Source organism: Triticum urartu, chromosome 4A, assembly GCF_056163025.1.
Source record: "Triticum urartu cultivar PI428250 chromosome 4A, HENAU_Tu73, whole genome shotgun sequence".
NCBI classification, from domain to species: domain Eukaryota; kingdom Viridiplantae; phylum Streptophyta; class Magnoliopsida; order Poales; family Poaceae; genus Triticum; species Triticum urartu.
In genome coordinates, this window is record NC_141876.1 from 606,618,138 (window position 1) to 606,644,259 (window position 26,122).

At 48.3% G+C, this 26,122-nt stretch overlaps 2 pseudogenes across 2 annotated transcripts; both read right to left on the minus strand.

Moving 5' to 3' along the window:
• Positions 1-18,236: 18,236 nt before the first annotated feature.
• On the minus strand, positions 18,237-23,692 carry LOC147977241 (receptor kinase-like protein Xa21; annotated as a pseudogene). Its single transcript, XR_015601817.1, has 2 exons — positions 23,250-23,692; positions 18,237-19,292 (listed from the first exon to the last, which is right to left on the minus strand). The product of XR_015601817.1 is annotated as a receptor kinase-like protein Xa21 (transcript).
• Positions 23,693-23,701: 9 nt separating this feature from the next.
• Positions 23,702-25,976, minus strand: LOC125553196 (uncharacterized; annotated as a pseudogene). The gene is made up of 2 exons (XR_015601816.1): positions 23,998-25,976; positions 23,702-23,887 (listed from the first exon to the last, which is right to left on the minus strand). The product of XR_015601816.1 is annotated as an uncharacterized LOC125553196 (transcript).
• Between the last annotated feature and the right edge of the window lie 146 nt (positions 25,977-26,122).

The following is a 26,122-nucleotide window of genomic DNA, read 5'->3' on the forward strand; positions in this document are numbered from 1 at the left end:
CAGAAATGGTCCAACTCGTGCTTATTAGCCGCCATTACGGATCGGCGGGCAGTTTCGCTGAGCCGCAGCTGCCACAAATGATGAACAAAAACAAGTTAATCATTTAGAAAGAAAGGAGTACGTACATGCTTTAATTTGTTTGGTTCACATGCATGTGCATGGAAACAGCGGCTGTGGCAGCTAGCTTACGGTTGCTGCAGGTGGACGGGCCACGTTGTCCAAGGATGCCACCAACGAACACCAGCAGAACAAGGAGGATCAGCATCAGCCGAACCGAGGTCGCAGAGGAGTTCTTCTTTGCCATCATCGATCGTTCGGCTCTTTGCTTCGTTCCTGTGTTTCTACTTGGATTGGCAAGCTAACAATGTGTGCAATGGGTGCTCAACTGAAGCACTTATATATAGAAGTTGTGAGTATAATTTTCATGTGGAAGTAGGTTAGGTGCAAATGTGGAAGCAGAGGAGATGGTGTGGTGCTTTTGGGGATTGGTGGAAGGAGGTATGCATGCATTGCATGACTGTGCCGGACGAAGAAAGGTAAGGAGTATTGTATCACACAAGTTAATCAAGGATAATATGATGTACTCCTATGCGAGTGAGAAGTAAGAACTCACGTTGCTATACATTGACTGATGACCCCTTGCTGGAGTCTTTTTTCAATTCTTTGTTTCCAAATGCACTCTGTGCCTATGGTGGAACATCTAGGCACCGATGAGAAGGCCAAGTATGCGGACCCTCACCTGGGCGCATGCGGTCAAATAAAATAGAATCTTCGAATCAGATGATGATTAGGATCGCAACATATTCATGGTTGGTGGAATAATGAAGTCAAGCCTCATGTATGCATGCAAGAACTCGTGCACATCAAGACTAGCCACAATGGATAGTAACATAGAGTAGTAACATACCCATGTTACTACTCTATGTTACTACCTCTATAGTGGGGAGTAACATATGTGTGATAATATGCAACACTTCATTTATTAGGCTATAGACTCATTTTACCTTGATTTGTGTGATGTTACTCATACTAGTAGTAACTAGCTATGTTACCACATGCCTTTCTTTCTCCATTTATTGTTTGCCACATCATCTATTCTATCTAGATATGTGTGATGTTACTACCTATGTTACTCCCATTGTGGGTAGTCTGGTGGTAGCTGGCGGCGGCTAGCTGATGGTGGTTACGGAGGCCGTAAGCACACCTGATGCAACAATTAAGTATTTATAATAAGTACAATAAGCACAAATAGTGGAAATACAGCATTTCTAAACAGATGTATGTTTGCCTTTACTTCCACGTGCATGCATGCATTTGTTGGCATTCATCTGAAGGGCGTCGGGGCTATCCTTCCTCTCTCTTCACCGCGTACCGGGGGAAACCCTTGGCAGCAGCGTCGTCATCGTCGCGTCCCTTCTTAAAGGTGTTGATTGGTACCGGTGCTTCGGAGGCTTGGAGCTTGGTGGGCAATCTACGGTGGATGCAGCGGCCACGAGGCTTCTTCGTTTTTTGTCGATCCGCCGTTGTCGGCATTTGTTTCTCTTGTATTTTCTCTTTCAGTTCTTTTGGGCGTGACTATGCTGCTTCCGCCACAACACCTATCGTTGGTTGTCTCTATTGATTGCTTTGTATACAAAGTAGGGGAAACCCTTTTTCAGTATATCATATTCTTGGTCAAGTGGCCGCCTTGGCTGTACATGTTGGAATCAAGAGACGATTAGTGATTAATACGCTTACCTCAGCTTTTGTTGTCATCACGAGAAGGGAGGAAATTGCAAAAGAAGGTATCGCACATTCCTATCCGCTCACTGCAATTTCAAGATCCGTGCATCACTGTGCAGTATAAAACGCTAGTCATTTTGCTTTGGTAATATACATCTATAAAATCTGTAAATGCGGTAAATGGGTCCCAACAATGTCAACTTTTAGTCAGATGGTAAAGTAGTCTTGCATACATGTGATGTTCATTCTCTCTCTTCTCTCTCCCAAGCTAATTAATCTATTTACTTGACCTTTGCTAACATAAAATAATTCATATCTCTTAAACCAAAGTTCTAATTTTAATATTTTTTTTAAATATTTGACTCATGGCGAAGAGACCTTCAAAAAACGACTGACCTCGAATATATTTTGAATGAGTTTGAAAAAAATCGATTTCATAATAACATATTTCACTCATTTACTAATAACATATTTCTCTCATTTAGAAAAATATATATTATAATAACAAATTCCCTCATTTCATATAACATATTTCGCCCATTTTAAAACCAATTTCACACATTCCAAAACATATTTCACTCATTTCATATAACGCATTTCACTCATTTCAAAAAAGATTTCATATTAACATATTTTACTCATTTTATCTAATATATTTTCACTCATTTCAAAAAATATTTCATAATACCATATTTCACTCATTTCAAAAGAGATTTCATATTAACACATTTCACTCATTTCATACTAACATATTTCACTCATTTCAAAAAAATATTTCATAATAACATATTTCACTCATTCCAAATAATCACTTTCACAAGTTGACATTTCAGTTTCATATTGTTTTCATTTGCAGAACCTACATTTCATTTTTTTTCACTGGCTTATTTTACAAAAAATGCATCTATTACAATTGCACATTTTTGGAATAACATATTCCACTCATTTGAAATAATTTTTTACATATTTTTAAATAATAAATTTCATTAATTGACATTTCAGTTTCATATTTGGGGTAAATAGGTTTCCAATGAAATAGTTTGGTTCCACATTTTCTAGTGAACAATGTTTTTTCATGGAATCTGAAATGTCAAAAATTGAACGTGTTTCAAATGTATGCAGGCTTGATCTTGTTCTAAAGGTCTTGACGCCAGGAGTTAAAATATATTTTAAAAATCAGAAACAAAAGTTTTGATTAAGATATATGAATCATTCAAAGTATGAAAAAGATTTAAGGGATGGATTTAAGAGAGAGAGTGAGAGTATGTGCTTGCGTCAGACAAGAGAGAAAGATGTGTACCATGCATGTGTCCTTTTTCTGACTGATAGGACCCGTGCAGTGAATTGACTCTGAAATACATAAAAGGTGAAGTATGTAATACATCTCGGTTGGCCATAGCTCGCACGCATCTCAGAAAATGTGAGCAGTATGAGATCTATGGTTAGGTACCATCACAACTCAAAATTGCTTTGCGAAGAAATTGCATCAATAGTTGGAGTACATTGACTGACGACTCCTTGCACGAGTATCATGTGGAGTACATGCATTGGTGAACAGATGAACTTGTCCAGTGTATTTTTTAACTTCTTGGTCATCTAAGAAAAATATACATCATTATTTTACAGTTACTGCTGGTCAGACTTTTATAGTTTTGACCGTCACTAAACAAAAGAATATCGCGTAGATTTAGAAGTTAAAATTAGTTTTCTTGGATTTTCACACACAAAAAGTTCAATAACATGAAATCTTTTTTATTTCAAATAATATATCTTAAATTTAAATTGCCAGCCAAAGTGTCAAGTGGAGTTGCCTGATATGGGACGGACGCTGACAATGGAGCACGCCGGAGTGGTTGGCGCGGTAGTGTGTGACACCGCGCATTGGCAGCGAATAGGCATCTAGCGGGGTCTCAGGAAGCCACGCCAAATCGTCGGCGATGAAGCCAAGTGACCAGAAGAAGATCTGCTTCCCTGGGATCAGCTCCATGTCGGAAGTCGATAAGTTGAACGAACCATCTGCGCAATCGACCGCAAGATGTGTAGCCCCAAGGTCGGCGCCAACTGTCGTGGTGTGAATTCTGACAGTAAGAGATAGGGAGGAACGAGGCCTGATCACACGAGACCTAGGGGGATGACACAAGGAATTAAAAACCCTAGTCATGTTCTCTGGAGAGTGTGTTCTTCCCTATAACTGTCTAAGTACAAAGATTTCCAACCTGTAACTAGATGCTGCGGGGATGCTTATATAAAGTTTGCTTCCCTCCTCGATCGCATGCTATGTTGCAAAGTGAGTTAAGATAGGTAATAACACATGCCCACTTTTAACAGTAACGGACGTCTTGATGTACGTAAGTAAAGCCCTTATGACTACAGTAACATCCTAATCAATGCGCTCCTTGCAATTGGGCTACTTCTGTCCGAGTGAAGATCATCCCACTGGAATCATGCTCCTATCATCCTAGTGAATCTTCATTCGGGTGCCTTGCCCGAGTGAGTAAACCCCCACGATGTTGTTGGTATTCCGATACCTGGAGTATGTGGGCATGGCCCCCCATGGTCTTTTGCTAGGTTTAGACCACTATGGGCCTACCCCGTAGGAGATGACCACATCAACATCCACAGGTGACGGACAACGGGACAAGTCCTGGACTCTGACAAGGAGGAGTAGGGCATGAGAGACGGCAAGGCCTCAAGTCCCATGCTCTCAAGTAACATGCAAACAAGAAAGCATGAACAAAAAACCTGCGTACTAAAATATAGGAATTCAATATGAGCTTTCCAAATATTGGAATGCACAACTATAAGATAATATGCATGTGTGTGTCCACGAACTTTTTTCAGGTGCTGGTAGCACAAATAAGCAACTCGTTTTCCAAACTGTATTCGGTTACTTAAATGGAGCCACGTGCCAACATTAATCTGAAAATTTTCTTTCAGTATGGTACTACACTATTTGGAAAGTCAGGGTACTATTCTCAAGCATCTAAATTATACTTGAAGGTGCCAATTTCCGAAATGGGGGCAGCCTTGGGATTGCTGGATGACTTGAGCTGCAATCATGGAAGTCAAGAGAAGTCTTCCAAATCAAAACGTGCAGGGCTCCTCGCAATCTCCCCATGAATTGATTGACTTTCACATGCAGTTGTTCGCATTATATTCATTCATCAGAGAGGGGCCAATATCAAGTTGGATTCTTATATACCTCCTCCCTCTGTTTCTTTTTTTGCTTCGCAAGTTCGCAAATTAGTTTTTATCTTATATACCTCAAATGGTTTGAGTTAACTCAGTCAAGTAGAGTTAGGGTTCCTTTTTACAGAAAGAAAACTCGTGAATGATTTGGTAGATTTTTTTTTCAAATGGTTGAAAATAAACTTTGTGAATCTAAAACCATCCAAATACCTGACGAAAATCTTGAAGAAGCCCTAGAAATAATATGTGGTGCAAGGAATCGAACGAAAGCATCTAAATCTTTCGAAGCCATATTATTTATTTATAAACCAGGTGAAAATACAAACATACACACACCAACACCTCAAGATCATATATATTATCGTTTACATAGAATAGAAAGCTTCCTACGCCGGCCAATGCGAGATCCTACCAAATCCGCTGCGTAGAAATCGTCTATCTCATACTTATGAGCCACCACGGATTGGCGGGCAGCTCTTCTGAACCGGTCCAGCTGGCGGAAAATGATGAACAGAAACAAGTTAGATAGAAAGACAACAAAATTTTCATGTGTGTTTATTTATGCAAATACAACAACATCGAGTGCTAGCTTACAGTTGTCGCAGGTGGACGGTCCACCTTGTTGCCCAAGGATGCCACCAATGAAAACCAGTAAAACCAGGAGGACCAGCATCAGCCGAACCGAGCTAGCCGAGTACTTGTTTGCCATCATGGTTCTGTCGAGCTGGATGTTTTGCTTACTTGTTGAACTTGGAGTGGCAAGTTAACAGTTTGTGCAATGGGTTCTCAACTCAAGTAGCGCTTATATAGAGCACATACGTAGCTTCCATGAAATTCTGAAAATGGCTAGCTAGGTGGAAATGAGGGGTTGGTGGAAGGAAGTATGCATGACTCTGCCGGGCAATGAAGGAGTATGAACGCACGTCCTATACATGCATTGACCGACTGCTTGCACAAGTCTTTATCAATTCTTTGTAAATGCCCTCCATCGTGGAAAGCCTAGTCATTTTTGTTGGCATTGATTAGATTCATTCATAGTGTGGACGGTTTCCCCCCAACCCCCCCCCCCCCCCCCCCCCCCCCCCCCCCGGCGCTCCCGTGCGGGCGGCTCGGGAGAAACCCTAGCCGCCGGCGGCTCCTACCACCCTCATCCTCCTCCTTCTCCCGCCGCCGCCGGAGGGCGTCGATGGGCAAAGCCCGCCGGCGCTGGCGGCGGCGGGGACGGCTGTTCCTCCTCCCGTCTGGGCTTGGCGGCGCGGGGCACGGTCTGGCGGCGGGGACTCGCGTGCGTCCGGAGGCGCGCGCCGGCAGGGGTGGCGTTGTGCGGTGGCGCGAGCGGCGCGGAGGCGTGGGTGGCTGGTCATCCGGGGATACGCCACGGCTCTGTCCAGGGGAGCTCCTGCACCAGATCTGGCTCCCTTGGGGCAGCGGCTTCCTCGACCAGCGGCCCCGTGGCCGCGTTCGGGAGATGGCGGGTCATGGGGCAGGTGCTGGGCTGCGCAGCTCTCTGGAGGCACGGTGGTCCGGGTCGTTGCCATGCCTGGTCTGGCGGGGATCCCAGATCTTGTTGTCTCTAAGGCGGTGGCTCGCGTGGCCGTCGGTCAACAGTGCTGTGGCTGGGGGGTCGGCGGTGGTGCCATCGGCGGGGTCTGCTGTGGTGGAGGTTGGGTGTGGTGGTTGACGGCAAGGGATCGGATGCAGGCGGCAGCAGGGTCTTCCTGACTCCGGTACGTACAGGGGCTCGAGGTGAGCGACTGTGGCTTCGGATGCCTCCTTCTGGCCTAGCGGGGACGCTCGCCTGGGTCTGATTGGAGGGCGGGGAGGTCTGCATATTGTCGCACTCGGTTGCCAGCTTCGCGGAGAAGACCGGGACGGGATGTTTCAGGCGAAAGCCTTGTGTCGACCTAGTCGGCAACAATGATGGCGACGCCTTCGGGCGCCGTTTACCTTCATGAAGGCGTCATTGGGGAGCTTCCGTGCTTGCTCTTTCATGTGCTCCGGGCGAAAGCCTAAGGTCCTTCTTTGGATCGGACGACGACGACATCTTCGATGGTGTGTCCCCTCTTGGGGGCGTTGTTTTTGGAGCCATGGATACGCGTTTGGTTGTCTGATGTCTGGTTTGGAGCGGTTGTTGGGTGCTCGGGCTGTTAGGTGGTGGCGGTGGATGTGATCTGTGGCGGCGTCTGGTTCCTTGGTCATCCTGATTCTGAGGGTTGACCTATCTCTTGGGGGCTCGTGGCGGCGGTGAGGTCTTGGGTTTGGGTACCCTTCAACGGCGCTTGAGGTTTTGTTGCTTGCATAGTGCTTTGGATCCCTCTATTTGTGATGGTGGCCGGGTGTGGCCTAGAGGTGGTGCAGGACTGTCTCGGTGGAACATTGCCCTTCGGCACGGTCTATGGCTTTCTCCGTCGTGACGTGCCTAGGTAGTGGGATGCCCTTCGATGGTGTCTGTGACTCTCCTAGCTCTTCAAGGTGCAGAGTGATCGCAAAGCAGCTGGTGACTTCTTCTCTTCGTCTTCTCGGTGGCGGATCTCCTTCGACTTGTCCAACAAAGCTAGCTCCCGCTCTTCCCGGTCTACCTAGTGCTAATGGGTGCTAAGTTCTCGGTGTTGGTTGTTTGTCGCGACTCTCTCCTAGTTTTGTTGTTGTCTCTGTTGTTCTATGTAACTTCTTGTGTGTGTTGTGTTGGGTACTATCTTTTGTACCGGTTGTGTTGTATCTAAATCTTATCTATAATGAAAATGGTTCAGGCCGGCGTAAACCCGCCGTAGCACCGTCAAAAAGAAAAAAAAAATTGTTGGCATTCATCTGAGAAGAAGGCCCAAGTGGGGGGTGGCGTGGGGGGAGCTAGACAGATTATACAGGTTTCACTATAAACAAAATCGTGTTTACAAGATTTGTTGGACCATTTTTTTGCCTAAATTCCTTTAAACTAAATTCTTTTTAGGGAATCGGGACCTGTGGGGCAGATTTATACGGGTTTCCCTAAAAATCGTGTTCATGGGATTTATTGGAGCATTTTTTTTCTCAAATTCCCTTAAACTAGATTTTTTTTTTGAAGGAAACGGGATCTGTTGGAGATGCTCTTACATGGAGTACGCAATTAGCTTCTGTGACATTCTGGAAGTGGGCTAGCTAGGTAGAAATTGGGGTTGGTGGAAGGATGTATGCATGCGTGACTGTGCCGGACAAGGAAGAAGTATGAACGCACGTACTATACATGCAATGGCTGACTCTTTGCACAAGTCTTTATCGGTTCTTTGTAAATCATTTCATCGTGCAACGTCTAGTCATTTTTGTTGGCATTCAGGCTGCAAGTGGGACAACCTGCGGTCATCCCACATAATGCCGCATCTACCCACATGATTATGTGGGATTAAGTGGGATGTCCACATAAAATAAGTGGGACTACGTGGGTTGCCGTATACCCACGTAATCTACAATCTGAACTGAACGCAACAACTATCATACTGTTAAAGCTAGCCTCCCTCTGGCTACAGCAAGTACATGTCATTCCATATTCTCCATTGTATGTTACTCTGAATGCAAAGTCCCGAAATGGTTTGTACTCCGCGAGAGAGAACGGCAATTCATTCACAACAATCAACTTGACTAATTCAAACCGTGAGACTTTAGCATCAAATTTCCAATTAGGATCTACCACCTCAGGAGGACCCAACTTGTCAATCATTTCATTTATAGCGGTTTTCATTGGGCATAACTTCAAGTGCCGACGTAAGTGGTTGGTCTCACTGTCTCGTGTGGCCGGAAAAAATTGTTGGCAATGATTACACTGGCCTTCCACAAGCATTCGACCATCATAGATTGGCTCGGCCTCCTCCCAAATGCGAGATACCAGCTTGCGGCGTCTACGCTTTGCCCCTGCATGCATGGGAAAAGAACACCTTAAACATAGAGGTTGAATATTTAGAGTCATCTTCTTCTTCTTGAAGGGAGGTCGCTTCTTGCGAGCATCGCTGGTGACGGCCATGGTGGTGGTTGACGGCAGCGCCGCTGGGGCGGACATGGAGGAGATAAATGATTGCTCTGGTCCGGCAGTGGGGGAGTTGGAAGGCGGCGCTGGTACAACCGTGGGGGAGGTGGACCGCGACGCTGGTGCAGCTGTGGGAGAGGTGGATGGCGGTGCTGGTGCGGCTACGATGGAGGCGGAAGGCGACGCTGCGGCGTCCATGGAGATGATGGATCTGGGCGTTGCGGCTTCTATTGGGTAGGTGGACGGCGGCACTAGATCGACCATTGGGAAGATGGACGACAGCGCTAAGCCGGCTATGGGGAAGGCGGCGGCAGCGGCGGCGGCGTGCCCTACCCTAGTAGCATCGTACGAAGAGGGGAACGAGGAAGACAGGAACAAGGAATTAAGTGGGTCATATGTGGAAAACGTGGGTCAGCCCACTTAGCCCACTTTCTAAATCGCAGATTACGCGGGCGTCCACGAGCACAAATTAAGTGGGTTTTTGTGCGGGCGCCGTCGACGGCCCGAGTCCACTTGCAGCGTGAGTTGGCATTCATATGAGAAGAAGGGCCACGTAGCCAAGTGTGCTGACCAATTTTGTTTGCTTGTGCTCTTGTATGCTTCTACACAAGCGTTACAGCTCATTTCATTCAAGCAGTGACATCAAACATTTGAGCACAGAGGTACACAAGCACTAACTAACCTCGAGTATAAGGAAAGCAACACTAACCTTTCTTGATATCTATCTATAAATTTGGTATCACACTTTCGTTAACACACATTTGAAACTTTATTGATATCTATCTATAAATTTGGCATATACGCTCTGAATTAGACTAGGTAGGTAGGTAGCTAGAGATCAACAAGCAAATCCTTTCGAAGCTTTGAATCTTGTTTGTTTATTTCTTACATGCAGCCTAAATTGAATGGGTTGATCTCTTTGTTACTACTCATACAGGCGTAAAGTACTAAAGTAGACTGGAATTTTGAACCTGTCTTATATTTTTTTCCTTACCCCAACTTAAGCTCTCTTTTTTCCTGTCGCAAAAAAAAATAACCTTCTTTTCTGAGAGCAATTAACAAAGGGTACCCCTTGATGGGCTCTAGTAGCGGTCACTTTCTTGGACTAGAAGCGTGCCCAGTGGTCTGCTCAGGCACCGACACGTGTCGTGTTGAGCGCATCCTCAGGTTTTTTTTTGCATGCATTTTCGGTTTTTTGTTTTGTTTTATTTTGTCCTATTGGCTTTTGTTTGGTTTTCTAGGTTTAGATTTTTTTATTCTTTAGGAAGCACAATTATGCTTTCCGAAAAAGAAAAAAGCATGGTATGTGCTTTTCGAAAAGTAAAAATACGGTATGTGCTTCTAGAAGAAGCACATATGTGCTTCGTAAAAATGAAGAAGCATGGTTCATGCTTCAGCGAGAAGCATAACTGTGCTCCCCAAAATGATAGAGGAACACCTTCCAAAAAGAAAGTTAAAAACACAACTGTGCTTACGGGTTCTTTTTGGTTTGATTTATTTTTTTGGTTTGTGTTTTTCATGTTCTTCTGAGAGCAATTAATCAAAGAAGGTGGCAGCGACATTTGCAAAGTGTACACCTAATTAGTGATTTTCTTTTTCTTTAGAAAAGAAAAAGCTACCCCAAATTATACAGGCTTGAGATTCGGCCCGAGGCCCAACCCAGTAGTACCTCACCGAGGGCACTGGCTGGTCTGGACGTCTGGTTACTGGTTAGACTCGATTCGATCCCTCCTCTGCCCCCGCCGACCGCCGCGGCGCGGCCAGCCACCCTCTGCGGCCGCCTCCGCGCCACGGAGGAACGCTGGTTGGGTCGAGCTCGCCTGCTCCGGTGCTCTCTCGAAATGGATCGGGTAATTTCTAATCCAGCTACTCCGAGTTCTAACTTAAATGGATGCATAGACAGAGTGCCTGACTCTCACTGCACTCCACCCCTATAGTTTATCTCAACTAATTTGCCTGAAGCTGAATCCGGAACAGCCAAATCAGCCAGAGCAATGAATGCAGCATTCCTATGCCTTATGCTAGACAAGAGATCTCTCACGGAACAATTCACACCGTAGCATCATGCGCTCAATGAAAGGATAATTGCTACTGATAGTGTATAATGCATTGGTGCCAACGTTTTTAACTTGAGAAACAATGGGCAGTAGGCGTCCACCATAGTTCCTCTTGTAGCATAATAACACAACACATTCAGACTTTCAGAGTAAATCTGACAGTCAGCCTTGACATCCTTATGCTGCAGCCTGACAACATGTTTTCTTCCGCACTTTTATCACGCGCGGTGGATCAGTATTTCTCTTGATGAAATATCACCACCAGAACAAAATGGAAACCATAGAATCCTACATTTCAAGAGGCTACTCAGGAACATATCTTTCAGTCACTTGAGCAAACTGAGCATAGAGTACAGCTCACCCGTAAGTAATATACATGCGAGCAAAAACCAAAATGTCCTATTCCTTGACACGCAGCGCTGAGTATTCTCGTTTGATTGCGGAGACTTCTGCGTAGACGTCCGGCATTGTCGGCCGATCTTTTGGTGTCGCCGTGGAGCATGAGAGACCAAGCTGAGCAAGCTGCATAATGCAGCTCAGCATTCCCACCATTGCATGGTTTCCTTGGTCTAGGTTTATGTCCACGCCTTCGTCTCCCAAATTTTGGATGATGACATTAGGATCAAGTATCTCGTGGATCTTCGTAGGAAATGCATTTCCCACAAATTTCTGAAGGCTCAGGCCATTCTTGAACAGCTCATCTGTTGGGCGTTTCCCCGTGAGCATTTCTAGGATGATAATTCCATAGCTATACACATCGCCCGCTGTTGAGATCTTGTTCCCGATGCCATACTCTGCATTGTTTAAATTTCAGTTATCTTAGAACAATGATTATTGAAAACTATATAAAGGTTCCTTTTGAATAAAGGAAAAGTGAAACCCGAATCATATTAGGGAGTAAAGATAATAATAATAATAATAATAATAATAATAATAATAATAATAATAATAATATAGTAAATGTTTACCTGGTGCAATGTATCCAATTGATCCTCTTGGTCCTGCTGAGCTCGTAGAAGTGTTAGAAGGGAGAGAGGGAGATTGGTGGAATAGTTCGTTGTATTGCTTGAGCCTCGTGGGCATATATATAGGAGTACATGATCTACTTGGAGTACAAGGCAAGCCAGAATATTTCCTAGTCTAAGCTATGTTTTCTAATACAATCACGTTACTCAACATCCCCCCGCAGTCACAACGGTAGAGACGCAGACGGTGAGACTGGAGAAGAATCCGAAGGCAAGCCGACGGACACCCCCCCCCCCCCCAGTCGTAATGGTCGACGCATCGCGGAGTCGTGGCTGGAGTGGAAACCAACGAGGTTGCTCAAGCAGGCGGTAGCCCTTTGTGCCGTTGTCGATGTAGCCAAGAGCGTGGGTGGTGGAGCCGTGGTCGAGGTAGCCGTGCGAAGAATGCCGTGGTCGATGTCGAGTCGAGGTGGCCGGTGTCGAGGAAGTCGCCGTAGAGCTGCGGGTGCAAGAGGGCGCCGAGTTAGCATGGGCGCAGTGGTGTCGAAGTAGGGGTGCGCCCGGAAGAAAATGTTGTTGACGACGCGTCGCGGCGGGTTTGCCAAGCCCGGGGACACATCATGGACGAAGGCACGCGCCGGCGTTGCCAGCACCGGGCATGCGTAGACGGACGAAGACGAAGTTGACGAAACGTCGACCAGGCTTGCCAGGCCCGGGAACACGTCGTGGATGAAGGCACGCATCAGTGTTGCCAGCACCGGGCATGCGTAGACGAGGGATGTAACGCCCCGAGACCGATGTGCCAGGTGTCGTTCAGTTATTCGTTGTTGTTGCCTTGTCATTGCTTGCGTGTCATGCATTGCATATCATGTCGTCATGCGCATTTCATTTGCATACGTGTTCGTCTCATGCATCCGAGCATTTTCCCCGTTGTCCGTTTTGCAATCCGGCGTTCCGTTCTTCTCCGGTGGTCATTTCTACCTTTCTTTCATGTGTGGGGATTAAACGTTTCCGGATTGAACCGTGACTTGCCAAGCGGCCTTGGTTTACTACCGGTAGACAGCCTGTCAAGTTTCGTATCATTTGGACTTCGTTTGATACTCCAACGGTTAACCGAGGGACCGAAAAGGCCTCGTGTGTGTTGCAGCCCAACACCCCTCCAATTTGGCCCAAAACCCACCTAACTCTGCTCCATCATCTCGGTCGTTCGATCACGATCGCGTGGCCGAAAACCGCACCTCGTTTGGACTCTCCTAGCTCCTTATGCCTATAAATACGTGATCCCTTCCAAAATTTCACGGTGCAACCCTAATCCTCTCCCCTCTGCCTCGTTTTCCGCGCCCGACCACATCGCCTTCGCCACTTGGCGCCGCCTGTGCGGCCAGCGCCGCCGCAGCCGCCGCCCTCCACCACCAGGAAGCCGCCACGTCGCCCCTGTCCTCCCCCAACCTCCCGCGGCCTTGCCAGGCCCGAGAGGGGCCCGCGGAGCCCATCTGCAGCGCCGTCGCAGCCCACGCGCGCCCGCCTCCCCTTCGCCTTGCCGGATCTGCGCAGCGCCGCCGCCCCTTTGCCGGTCATCACCGGAGTTCCCCGCCGCCACCTCGTTCGTCGCCGGATCTTCACCACCGCGGTCAGATCCGGGCTCCCCGTGCCCGGATCCGTCCATTCCCGCAGGCCCCGCCGTGCCCGCCTGCCGGATCTGCCTCGCCCCGCCGCCTCAGGCCATCACCGGACTCTGCCGCCGCCACCATGGGTCGCCTCGGCCTCGGCGGAAGGTCGGGGAAGAGATCCCCCTCGCACAGCCCGCCCCCGCCTTCAGCCCAGATCCGCGGCCAGCATCGCCGGCCCAGCTCCCCGCGGTCCAGCGCGAGCGCCCCAAGGCCCAGCTCCAGCCGGCCTCGCCTCGGCCTCCTTCCTCCTCTACCGGGCCAGGCCCAGGGTGAGCCGCCCCAGCGCCCCCTCCTCTTGTTATTTTTTTTCCTGCCGTTGGTCTTGCCTAGTGCACTGTTCAGATGCGGCCCGTGCCATGTTTTTCCCAGTTCTACGAATTTAGCTATTTATCCAGAGATTGCCAGTTTTGCAGATTAGACCCTCATGTTCATGCATTTAATAACTCACAATTGGTGCATCGGATTAAAATGTTTTATATATGAAACTTGCTCAGAATTTTGTGTAGATTAATAATATCCAACTTTCATCTATGTTTGAAATGCTTAAAATGTTGTTTGCATTAATTTGCTCCTATGCCATGCTAAAATGATTTAATTCATAACTAAATAACCGTAGCTCCGTTTTTAATAATCTTTATATGTAAATGGGGTAGAATTTTGCCTAGTTTAACATGGTGGCATCATCTTGCATGTTTAACAACTCTAAAATTGTGTTTAGGGCAGAACAGTACCAAATCTATAATATGCTCATGGGGAGTTTCCGGAATTGTTGTTCGTTGCTTCCGGCCTCATTTAAACTTGCCTAGATAGGTAGTTTTGTTTTGCTTCACCCTCTTGCCATGTTTAACAACATTTAATATTGTTGGGGTACATAAACGAGAGAGAACTAAATAATTGATGTGGTGTTTCGTCAATATGCAACCCGTTGCATATTGAGCTCCACTTAATTTGTAGGATTGCTTGTGCTCTTTGCCATGACATGCTTCTTTAAACTGGTCATGCATCATACTTGATTGTGCATCATGCCATGTTGATGTGTTGGTTGTTTACTATGTTGTGTGCTTCTTTTCCGGTGATTGCTTCTTCGGATTGGTTCCGATAACGTCGAGTTTGTGAGGACCCGTTCGTCTACGTTCCGTTTGTCTTCTTCATGTACTCGTTCTTCTTCCTTGCGGGATTTCAGGCAAGATGATCATACCCTCGAAATCACTACTATCTTTGCTATGCTAGTTTGCTCGCTCTTTTGCTATGCCAATGCTATGATGCCTACCTTTTGCTTGTCAGCCTCCCAATTGCCATGTCAAACCTCTAACCCACCTTGTCCTAGCAAACCGTTGATTGGCTATGTTACCGCTTTGCTCAGCCCCTCTTATAGCGTTGCTAGTTGCAGGTGAAGATTGGAGGCCGTTCCTTATTTGGAACATTTATTTACTTGTTGGGATATCACGTTGTATCTTATTTAATTAATGCATCTATATACTTGGTAAAGGGTGGAAGGCTCGGCCTTATGCCTGGTGTTTTGTTCCACTCTTGCCGCCCTAGTTTCCGTCATATCGGTGTTATGTTCCCGGATTTTGCGTCCCTTACGCGGTTGGGCTATTATGGGAACCCCTTGACAGTTCGCCTTAAGTAAAGCTCCTCCAGCAATGCCCAACATTGGTTTTACCATTTGCCACCTAGCCTTTTCTTTTCCCTTGGGAGTCACGCTCCTGAGGGTCATCATTATTTTACCCCCCCGGGCCAGTGCTCCTCTGAGTGTTGGTCCAACTGAGCGATGTCCGAGGCTACCAGGGGCAACTCTGGGCTGGCTTACCCGACGTCTGGCTCATCTGAGTGTGCCCTGAGAAAGAGATATGTGCAGCTCCTATCGGGATTTGTCGGCACATTCGGGTGGTGTTGCTGGTTTAGTTTTACCCTGTCGAAATGTCTTGTTGTACCGGGATACCGAGCCTGATCGGAACGTCTCGGGTGGAGGTCTATTCCTTCGTTGACCGTGAGAGCTTGTCATGGGCTAAGTTGGGACACCCCTGCAGGGATTTGAACTTTCGAAAGCCGTGCCCGCGGTTATGGGCAGATGGGAATTTGTTAACGTCCGGTTGTAGAAAACCTAAACTTGACCTTAATTAAAATGAATCAACAGCGTGTGTAACCGTGATGGTCTCTTTCCGGCGGAGTCCGGGAAGTGAACACGGTTGTTGGAGTTATGCTTGACGTAGGTTGTTATAGGATCACTTCTTGATCATACTCTTATCGACCGTGCTTTGCCTTCTCTTCTCGCTCTCTTTTGCGTATGTTAGCCACCATACATGCTAGTCGCTTGCTGCAGCTCCACCTCATACCTTTACCTTACCCATGAGCTTAAATAGTCTTGATCGCGAGGGTGCGAGATTGCTGAGTCCCCGTGGCTCACAGTTACTTCCAAAACCAGCTTGCAGGTGCCGATGAGTCCGTGCAGATGACGCAACCAAGCTCAGGAGGAGCTCGTTGAAGATCTTGTCCTCTGTGTTGTTTTCCGTTCTAGTTGATCAGTAGTGGAGCCCAGTTGGGGTCGATCGGGGACCTTTGTCGCATTTGGGGTTCTTCTTTTATTTTGGTTCCGTAGACGGACCTTGATTGTATTTGGTTGATGTAATGCTTTATTCATGTAATTGTGTGAAGTGGCGATTGTAAGCCAACTATGTATCTTTTTCCTTTATATATTACATGGGTTGTGTGAAGATTACCTCACTTGCGACATATGCCTTCAATGCAATTATGCCTCTAAGTCGTGCCTCGACACGTGGGAGATATAGTCGCATCGAGGGTGTTACAAGGGACCTGCACGAGCTGTACGCCATGTCGGAGAAGTCGGAGGGGCCAGCAGAGAAGAACTCAACGACGATTGTGGCGTCCATCGGCACGGGGTCGATGTCACCAACGGTGGTCGGAGTAGACGAAGTGGTCGGGGTAGATGACGGCAACGCTGGCGACGGGCTGGTGCTTGACGAAGATGAAGGGAGGTGGACGGGCGGCGGCGACGGCTACAGGGGTAGCAGCGGCTGCGGCCGAAGAAGAACGGCGGAGGCGGCCTGACAGCGGCGGCGGCGGCTAAGCTAGGAGCGCGGCGGCGGTGCTCGAAGTAGGCGAGTAGAACCCAACAACATGACGAAGACCAGCGCGGACGGTGGCGTTCCCGCGCCAAGGGAGACGGCGCGGCGCATACCACGGGAGGTCGACGCGCGGTGACGGCGGAGTGGACCGCGGACCGCGGCGCTACGGCCCGAAGGGGCGACGCAGCGGCGGTAGGCGCGTCGGGGCGGCGTCGGGGGCCGCGGACCGCGACGCTGCGGCCCGAAGGGGCGACACAACGGCGATTCGCGAGTCGGTGCAACCGCGGGGACGGCTCAGGACGGCGGCGTGGACCGCGTGCCACGCTCGCTACGGCCCGACGGGGCGACGCAGCGGCGGCACGAGGGTCGACGCAGCCACGGGACGGCCTAGAGCGGACGCCCTCGGGGCGGCGGGGGACCGCGGGCCGCGGCACTACGGCCCGAAGGGGCGACGCAGCGGTGACGCGGGTCGGTGCAGCCGGGAGAAGAACCACGGGGCAGCGGCGCTGCGGCCCGACGGGGCGAGGCAGCGGCAGCCCGATGCTCGATCGGTGGAGAGGTGCGCTGAACTCGGGGACGATCTTCACGGGACCTGCGGAGGCGCGTGCAACCGACGGGCCAGGTCGGTCCCGCGGCATAGATGAGGCGGATCGCGGCGGCGAGCGGGTGATCAAGCCGATCGCGCGCGAGGTCAGGGACGCTGCTTGGTGGAGGCGTGGTGACGACGGAGTCCGAGATGAAGCCGGCGGCGGCGGGCGGCAGGGCGGCTATGATTGGCCGCCACATGACGCGAGGCCACCGGGTCGGGGTGATGCAGGAGTCCCGGTCGGAGCAGGGCGGTGACGGCCGGCGTAGATCGACGGGCGGGACGTCGCGCGAACGGCGGCGGTGAAGGGCCGCCGCATGACGCGAGGCTGCCGAGTCGGGGCGACCGGCGGGCTGACGCGCGGACGACGCGCGAGGCCGCCGGGTCGGTGAAGAAGCCGGCCAATCGCGCCGGTGTTGGAGTAGAGGCGCACGGGGTCGACGGCGGCGGTGGGCGACACAAACCGGATCACATAGATCGGAAAACCAAAAAGTAGACGCCGATCAAAGCGACCGGCGAGAGAGAGAGAAAACCCGGATCAAAGGATCGGAAAAAAAACTCTCTAGGACAGCCGGTCAACACGGCCGGCGGACGAACCCTAGGTACGGGCGGCGCGGCCCCCGGCGGCGGTCATGGAGGCCGACCGCCCCGGGGGCGGCGCGCAGGTGCGGAAGCGGCGGCGGCTAGGGTTTAGGATCGACTTGCGATAGATACCATGTTAGAAGGGAGAGAGGGAGATTGGGGGAATAGTTCGTTGTATTGCTTGAGCCTCGTGGGCATATGTATAGGAGTACATGATCTACTTGGAGTACAAGGCAAGCCAGAATATTTCCTAGTCTAAGCTATGTTTCCTAATACAATCACGTTACTCAACAAGAAGTAATGGTACTTGAAGAGTTATGATTTTGAAGGAACTTGGCTAACCCAAAGTCACTGAGACGGGCACCCATGACATCATCTAGTAGCATATTGCGAGGCTTCAAATCACAATGGACTATAGGGGGCATGCAACTGTTATGTAAATAATCCAGTGCAGCAGCCATATCCACTGCGATTGTTACGTTACTCTGGAGCCCAAACTCAATGGTCTTCTCGTTTCCGAATAAATCCAGCACTCTAGGGTGCTGTTAGCCATGTATTCAATAATAAGAGCCTTAATCATTCCCTTTGTTGTCCCATGTTGAGCAGGCAGAAATCACCCTTACAAGATTATGATGACGAGTGTTTCTGAAGGCCTCACACTCGGCAGCAAAGCTTTTTGGTGCTCCAAGTTGATCAAGCTTGAAAACTTTTACAGCAATAATCATTCCATTTGTTTCAGACTCAAGTACACCCTTGTATACTGATCCATATGCCCCTGAACCAACCAAGTTGTCTGGAGAGAAACCATTTGTCGCTTTGGCTAAATCAGCATATGAGAAGCTCTTCATCTCCGTGTATGATGGATGATCTGAATGTTTAGATCTCTTACTCCTCCTCTTCAAGAGAATAAATACTACACATGACATACAGACCAAAGCAAGAGCCGCCACACTGATCCCAGTTATCTTTAGAGTACGCCAAGTGCGCCTGTGTCTGGATGACGCGGAGCAAAGTGGCAGTTGTAGCATCGGGGAAGTGGAACACAACATACTATTCCCTTGGACAATTTTTTTTGTTTTCGAAAAGGGGGCCTCCCCGGCCTCTGCATCAGCATGATGCATACGGCCATCTTATTAATAAAATGGTTCAACAAGGTCTCAATGTCTCCGCAAGTAAAAAAAGATAAGACAAAAGGCTCACACAGAACCAAAAGGCTAGATACACTGACTAGCCAAAAGAGATAAACCACAACCGGTTGGCTCGAAAATAGACAGGGAAACTAATTGCCTATCCTATTACATGACCGTCATCCAAACCGGTTGAAGATATCCCGAGCTACCGTCTCCCAGCGGGTAGATCCAGTAACCAAACGCTCCCTGGCCTCCGTCGGAGTGAGTAGCGACCAGGAACGGATCAGCGCCGTAGTTCTGAAGATAACCTGCAAAAAATGAATGTTTGTTGTTCTGTTAAAAACCAAATCATTTCTGCAATTCCAGAGCGCCCACACCAAGGCGCACACTCCCACACGAATATGTCTTGCTAACCCGGGCTCTACCCTGTTTAGCCATGTTCCAAATAACGTGTTGACTGAATTCGGTGGAGAAATATTGAAAGCAATATGGACAGTCCTCCATAAAACTCTAGCTAGTGGGCAATCAAGAAAAAGATGTTTAATTGTTTCACCCCGATCACAGAAACTACACCTAGTAGGCCCTGTCCAATTACGCTTTGTCAAGTTGTCCTTCGTTAAAATAACTTGTTTGTGTAGAAACCACATAAACACTTTGATTTTCAAAAGAACTTTGACATCCCACACATGCTTGGTGCTAGGAATCGAGCTCGAATTGATGACATCAACATACATTGATTTAACTGTAAATTCACCCGACCTAGTGAGATTCCAGCGTAATCTATCGGGTTGTTGTGAAAGTTGGACATTCATCAGTCTCGTAACTAGATGTAGCCGATCTTCCCAACGATTACCCACTAACGGCCTTCTAAACTGAATATTAAGGGGGATCGAATGGAACACCGTTGCAACGAAAGCCTCACGTCGTTGAACAATACGATATAACGACGGGTATTGGATGGCAAGGGGCGCCCCTCCGAGCCAAGTATCCTCCCAGAATCTCGTACTAGCACCGTCACCAACAATAAACTTTGTCCTCTGAAACAATGAAAGCTTTACTTTCATAAGGCCTTTCCAAAAGGGTGAGTCATTCGGTCTTACTGTGACCTGAGACAACGTTTTGGTTTGAAGATACTTATTACGGAGGATTTGTGCCCAAGTGGCGTCAGTTCCGCTAGATAACTTCCACAACCACTTACTGAGAAGACATCTGTTCTTAACTTCAAGATTTTCAATCCCAAGACCCCCTTGGTCTTTCGGTCTACAGATGATATCCCACTTTGCTAAACGGTACTTTCTTTTTAGCTCATCACCTTGCCAAAAGAAACGGGATCGATAGAAGTCCAGTCTTTTCCTAACACCAACTGGGACTTCGAAAAAAGACAAAAGAAACATAGGCATACTCGTGAGAACTGAATTAATAAGAATTAAACGGCCTCCGTATGACATGAGCTTACCCTTCCAGCAACTCAGTTTCTTTTTGAATCGATCCTCAATACACTTCCATTCGTTGTTCGTGAGCTTACGATGGTGGATTGGAATTCCTAAGTATGTGAATGGCAAAGCCCCCAAATCACACCCAAACAATTGTTTGTAAGCCTCTTGTTCCTCATTGGCTCTACCAAAATAGAACAATTCGCTTTTATGAAAATTAATTTTGAGCCCAGTCAATTGTTCAAATAAACATAACACCAGCTTCATATTTCTCGCTTTTACCAAGTCATGCTCCATAAAGATGATAGTATCATCTGCGTACTGAAGAATGAAAATCCCTCCATCAACTAGATGAGGCACCAGGCCTCCCACTTGGCCAACCTCCTTGGCCCTTCCTATCAAAATTGCCAACATGTCCACAACAATGTTGAACAAGATAGGGGACATCGGATCCCCTTGCCTTAGGCCCTTGTGTGTCTGGAAGTAATGACCTATGTCGTCATTAACTTTAATTCCAACACTCCCCTTTTGCATATAAGATTCAACCTGGCGTCTCCAGACCTCATCGAAACCTTTCATACGCAAGGCCTGTTGTAGGAAAGGCCACTTAACTTTATCGTACGCCTTCTCGAAATCCACTTTAAAGATAACTCCATCTAGTTTCTTCGAATGGATTTCATGGAGCGTTTCATGCACGACCACCACCCCTTCCAGGATGTTTCTATCCGGCATGAAAGCAGTCTGAGACTGCTGCACCACAGAATGCGCAATCTGTGTGAGCCTATTGGTCCCAACCTTGGTAAAATTTTTGAAACTAACATTCAGCAGGCATATTGGCCTGAACTGCTCAATCCTCAGAGCATCTGTCTTCTTAGGAAGCAGTGTTATTGTTCCAAAATTTAAGTGAAAAAGTTGAAGCCGTCCAGAAAAGAGATCATGGAACATAGGAAGTAAATCCCCCTTAATAATATGCCAGCATTTTTTGTAAAACTCCGCCGGAAACCCATCCGGCCCGGGAGCCTTATTGTTTTTCATCTGTGAGATGGCATCAAAAACCTCCTTTTCCGAAAAAGGAGCAACCAGAATATCATTATCAGCAGCAGTTAGTTGAGGCACATCCTCATTCCTGGACTCATCGAGGGACACAGCACTATCCTCCGGAGGTCCAAATAACTGCTTATAATACTCGGTAATGTAAAGTTTCAGATTGTCTTGACCAACAATTGTTCCTTCCTCTTGCTCAAGCTGGAAAATTCTCTTCTTTCTGTGTTTGCCATTAGCAATCAGATGAAAGAATTGAGTGTTCGCATCCCCCTGGATCACTTTGAGAACTTTAGCCCGCAACGCCCACTTCAACTCTTCTTCGCGGAGAAGTTCCTTGAACCTCATCTCCGCATCGAGCTTAAATTGGAACTCAGCAGGTTGCAAAATTGTTGATTCGGCTTTAATGTCGAGAGACTGTATAAGAGCAAGAAGCCTGTCCTTCTCAATCTTATATGTCCCACTAAGGTGTTTAGCCCAGCCCCGTAGGAAACTCCTCTAATCTTATTTTGCCATCTCTCGACAGACGATTTGCCTCCTCTATCTGTAGCCCATTCCCTGGCTATTAGATCTAGGAAACCTTCTCGTTCAAACCAAGCCAGTTCGAAGGAGAAAGTATTTTTGTTTCCCACATGATTGGGCTCGCCTGAGTCCACGAACAAAGGTGTGTGGTCCGAAATCCCGCGCGAGAGAGCCTGAACCGTCACGAGAGGATACTTCTGTTCCCACTCGACGCTTGCTAGTACCCGATCCAACTTCTCATATGTCGGATTAGGCAAAGAGTTGGCCCAGGTAAACTTTCGACCAGAAAGCTCGATCTCTCTCAGATCCAAGCTCTCAATGATGGTGTTAAACATAAAGGACCATCTTCCGTCAAAGTTATCGTTATTCTTTTCCTCTCTCCTCCGAATGATGTTGAAATCACCGCCAACCAGAATTGGGAGTTGCTCGGACCCGCAAATTCGAACCAGGTCAGCCAGAAACTCCGGTTTAAGCTCAGGTTGTGCGGCCCCATAAACCGCCACCAGAACCCAGTTAAACCCATCTGCTTTAGACCTAACCCGAAATTTGACCGCGAAGTCACCCATCACAACGCTACGGACCTCCAGTGAGTCACACCTCACACCAAGCAAGATCCCACCGGATCTCCCCCGCGGGGGAAGGCAATGCCAATCAAAATCGACACCCCCCGAAAGCGTGCTAAGAAACTATGGCGCAAAATTACCCCGACCAGTTTCAGAGAGGTCAATGAAATCTAATCGATGCTCTAAAGACGCTTCAGCGAGAAACCTTCGTTTAGCCAAGTCCTTCAGACCTCTGCTATTCCAGAATATTCCTTTCATAAGTCATCATGGAATTTTTTGGCCGTACGAATCCTAGCACTCCTACGTACCGCGGACGCGGGATACACCTTCCGCTTCCACTTATGTTTTGGTTTACTATTGACCTCCGTCCGGTCCTCATAACCGGGCTCTGGTGGTTGAATCACTACATCCTCTACACTAACTTCCTCCTCCTCGGATTCAACAGTGGGAGGAACAAGGTCCGCACAAAAATTGTCAAGCACTCTCACCCCCAACGCATCAATCTCAGCATCATTCATAGGTCTCACTGCCGCTAGGTTTCTAATGGTTTCTAAAGCACGTTCCGCTTCCAGATCAAGGAGATCGTTAACCGAGTTGGTAATTTCAGAATTGTTATTCCCAAGCGAAACCCCTACTTGATTTGCATTATTAATAATCTCATCCTTAGAAAAATGCAAAATAGAATTGGATAAGTTGACTGACATACCGGTTGTGACCTCAATGTCACGAAGCTTGGCCGCCCTCATAGCGCACCTTTGCTTCATGTCATCAACCTCCGGATAGTCCTGGAGACGAGAACTCATCCGTCTCCCTTCAGAGACCGGGTCTGGGATCCCGCCAAAGGCAATAACCTCCTCCCGAGTAGCGGCACTCGGAGGAGGCAGCGGCGAAGGACTCCCCCTGCGGACGGACGTAACGCCGGGGGTAGAAGGTGCCGGGGCCGCCTGCCTGAGCACCCCCCCACCACAGCCCTCAAGCCTGAGGGCGCCGCCGTCTCGACAGCCGGAGGTGCCGGAAGGACCGGGGCCACCTGCCCCTGACTCCCGCCCAGCGCCTCAGAAGAGACAGCCGTAGAAACCGGACCCGCACGGGAAACGTCCGAGGCCACCTGCCCCAGACGGACCCCTCCTCGGCCGGCCAACGACGGCGAGGCCGCCATCACCGGCGAGAGGGTAGAAGGAGAGGGAGTCGTGGCCGCCTGCCCCGAACTCCCCCCCCCCCTCGGTAGAACCACCGAGTCCGCCGCCATCCGGCTGCACGAGAATTTTCAAATATGCCCCCTTGTGGCATTTGACCGTCAAGGTCGTTGAAGGACAAGTTGAGAAGCTTCAGAGATTTGAAGGACTGGAAAAAGTTCGGAATTTCACCACTCAAGTTGTTTCCAGATAGATCGATCTCAGAAATACCTCCCAAATTGACGAAAGACTGAGGAATTCGGCCATCAAGAAAATTACCCTCTAGGTGAAGGGACTCTAAGCGGACACAAGCGCCTAGAGTAGTTGGAATGTGGCCAGAAAGACGGTTGTTGGAAAAATTCAGTGGGCCTATATTAATCAAGCCACCAATCTCCTGTGGAATCTGTCCAGAAAGTTGGTTGTGGGACAAATCCAAACCTGCAGATAAAGAGTCAAGAAAGAAGAGCTCTCTTGGTATGCTCTCGCTCAACGCGTTACACAAAAGGTTGATAGTGATTAAACTCTGGCAATCACCTAGCTCCCTAGGAATGGTTCCACTGAGATTGTTATCTTGCAAGAATAGCTTGGTTAGTTGACGGAGTTTGCCTATCGAACGTGGAATCTTTCCAGAAAGTCTGTTCTGTGACAAGTCTACGGAACTCAAGTTTGCAAGGTTTCCGATTGCGTCGGGGAGATCACCCGCAAACTGGTTCTGCTCCATTCTAAGAAATGAGAGGTTTGTGAGGTTCCCTAGCTCTGGTGGTATGCTACCAGACATCTTATTTGCGTGCAGAACCAAAGCCTGTAGGCTATTTGCAAGCCTACCAACTGAACTTGGCAGATTTCCTTGCATCATGTTGGTTCCCAAAGACAGGACCTGCAGCTGCGTGCAATTTGCCAACGAGGAGAGGAATGACCAGTCTCCAGCTTCTAGCTGATTACTTGCCAGAATTAGCTCTTCTAGGTTAGAAAGAGACCCAAAAGAAGGGATAATGCCATAGAATGCATTAGCCCCTAGGTTAATGGAAAGGAAATTGGTTGCGTTGGCTAGCGATGCAGGGATTTTTCCTCCAACCTTATTTTGTTGCAATATGAATGTTTGGATGCTTGGAAGTGTATATCCGATGTCAAATGGAAGTTCCCCAACAAAATTGTTAACAGCTAAACTAAGGTAGGTGAGTGAAGACATGTTGAATATGGAGAACGGGATAGTCCCTGACAGAATGTTGTAAGAAACATCTAGTTCTTGCAAGTTTGGGATTTTTGCTACACTCACTGGGATACTGCCTTTGAAACTGTTGGCCGCAAGCAGAAGGAATCGAAGGGAAGAAAAATTACCCAGAGTCGACGGTATGGTGCCTGCAAGACTATTCACCGACAATATAAGAGCTTGCAAGGGTGAATTGAAATTTGGAACGACCGCAGGTATTGACCCAGAAAAATTGTTCCATCCAAGGGCTAATCTTTGAAGCGATGTGCTGTTGAAAAGAGCAGGAGGTATCTCTCCGTCGAGGTTGTTTCTTACCAAGTTCAACACCTGAAGAGATGAACTATGTGCAAGTGCCGACGTAATGGGTCCTGTGAGGGAGTTGTTTGCGAGGATGACAGAAACAAGGGAGTTCGAGCTGCTGCTTCCAAGTGAAAGCGGAATGCTGCCTGTCAAGCTATTGCGAGAAAGGCGTAAACAGAGAGATTGCGGAGCGTCCCGAGGCTTTCCGGGATATCTCCGCTGAGCTTGTTGTTCCCAACATCAATCACCTGGAGGGATGTGAAGGACAGAGTGTTGGGGATGGAACCAGTAAGGCTGTTGGATCTGAGGTTAAGGTAGCTCAACCTGCTCAGCTGCCCAAGCTGCGCTGGTATGTGGCCGCTCAGCAGATTTTCCGGGAAGTGGATTCTTGAGAGAAGGGTGAGGTTGGCGATGCAGGGTGGTATCCGGCCATTGAGGCCGGAGTTCTCGAGGTCCAGCGCGACAACGCGAGATGCGTTGCAAGTGACACCGAGCCAGCTGCAAAAAGGGAGGGAGTTGTTCTGCACCCATGAGCCAAGGACGGAGTTGGGGCTGTTAGAGAGATGGAGCTTCAAGCAAAGGAGGGTTTCGAAGTCAGTGGTGTTAGATGAAGAAGAAGAAGCAGCGGCAGCGAGGCTCACAAGAGAGGTTAGAACAGCAATGGCTAGGAGCCTTCTTGGTCTGTCGTCACACATGTTGTGCTTCTTCAGTAAGCTGCGTGTTTCTTTGTACTAGTGATATGCTGCACTTATACAAGGAGGATAGGTGAGCTGCAAGCTCCTTCCTTGCTATTTCTTTCATGTGTGCCGCTAAATTCTTCTTCCACATCTGCACCTAACGTACTTTCTTGCTATTTCTGCCATGTGAGGAATTCAACTCTTCTCGGTCCTAGTC